Here is a 1,753-nt window from a genome sequence, read left to right as displayed (position 1 = left end):
CACCTACTTCCAATTTTTATGGAAGAAGCATTTCAATCCCAGCCATTGGAGCAAACAATTTTGAGCTGAAGCCTCAACTAGTTGCTTTAATGCAATAGAACTACAAGTTTCATGGACTTCCATCAGAAGATCCCTATCAATTTCTAACTGAGTTCTTGCAGATCTGTGATACTGTTAAGACTAATGGAGTAGATCCTGAAGTCTACAGGCTCATGATTTTCCCTTTTGCTGTAAGAGACAGAGCTAGAGCATGGTTGGACTCACAACCTAAAGATAGCCTGGACTCTTGGGATAAGCTGGTCACGGCCTTCTTGGCCAAGTTCTTTCCTCCTCAAAAGCTGAGCAAGCGTAGAGTGGATGTTTAGACCTTCAAGGAAAAAGATGGTGAATCCCTCTATGAAGCTTGGGAAAGATACAAGCAGTTGACCAAAAAGTGTCCTTTTGGCATGCTTTCAGAGTGGACCATTTTAGATATATTCTATGATGGTCTATCTAAGCTTTCTAAGATGTCACTGGACCATTCTGCAGGTGGATCCATTCACCTAAAGAAAATGCCTGCAGAAGCTCAAGAACTCATTGACATGGTTGCAAATAACCAATTCATGTACACCTTTGAGAGGAATCCTGTGAGTAATGGGACGCCTCAGAAAAGGGGAGACTTGAAATTGATGCTCTAAATGCCATATTGGCTCAGAACAAAATGTTGATTCAGCAAGTCAACATGATTTCTTAGAGTCTAAATGGATGGCAAAATGCATCCAACAGTACTAAAGAGGCAACTTCTGAAGAAGAAGCTTATGATCCTAAGAACCCTGCAATGGTAGAGGTGAATTACATGGGTGAAGCCTATGGAAACACCTATAATCCCTCATGGAGAAATCATCCAAATTTCTTATGGAAGGATCAATAAAAGCCCCAACAAGGATTTAATAATGATGGAAGAAACAGGTTTAGCAATAGCAAGCCTTTTCCATCATCTTCTCAGCAAGAGACAGAGAATTCTGAGCAGAGCTCCTCTAGCTTAGCAAACATAGTCTCTGATCTATCTAAGGCCACTTTAAGTTTCATGAGTGAAACAAGGTCCTCCATAAGAAATTTGGAGGCACAAGTGGGTCAGATGAGTAAGAAAATCACTAAAACTCCTCCTAGTACTCTCCCAAGCAATACAGAAGAGAATCCAAAAAGAGAGTGCAAGGCCATTGATATTATCAAAATGGCCGAATCCAAGGAGGAAGGGGAGGATGTGAATACCAATGAGGAAGACCTTATGGGACGTCTCCCAGACAGAAAGGAGTTCCCTATGAGGACCTAAAGGAATCTGAGGCTCACATAGAGACCATAGAGATTCCATTAAACTTCCTTCTGCCATTCATGAGCTCTGAACTATTCTTCCTCTGAAGAGGATGAAGATGTAACTGAAGAGCAAGTTGCTCAATATCTAGGGGCCATCATGAAGCAGAATGCCAAGTTGTTTGGTAGTGAGACTTGGAAAGGTGAACCTCCCTTGCTCATTAGTGAACTAGATACATGGGTTCAGTAAACTCTACCTCAAAAGAAACAAGATCATGGTAAATTCTTAATATCCTGTACCATAGGCACCATAACCTTTGAGAAGGTCTGTGTGACCTGGGGTCAGGTATAAATCTTATGCCACTCTCTGTAATGGAGAAGCTGTGGATCTTTGAGGTACAAGCTGCAAGAATCTCATTAGAGATGGCAGACAAGTCAATAAAACAAGCTTATGGATTGGTAG

General features: G+C 41.4%; 1 non-coding gene across 1 annotated transcript; it reads right to left on the bottom strand.

Moving 5' to 3' along the window:
- Positions 1-344: 344 nt before the first annotated feature.
- LOC127742362 (small nucleolar RNA R71) lies at positions 345-448 on the bottom strand. The gene has a single exon (XR_008003551.1). It is a non-coding gene; the product is annotated as a small nucleolar RNA R71 (small nucleolar RNA).
- Positions 449-1,753: the final 1,305 nt, after the last annotated feature.

This window comes from Arachis duranensis, chromosome 9, assembly GCF_000817695.3.
Source record: "Arachis duranensis cultivar V14167 chromosome 9, aradu.V14167.gnm2.J7QH, whole genome shotgun sequence".
NCBI lineage: Eukaryota > Viridiplantae > Streptophyta > Magnoliopsida > Fabales > Fabaceae > Arachis > Arachis duranensis.
This window is presented reverse-complemented; position numbering and strand designations above follow the sequence as displayed.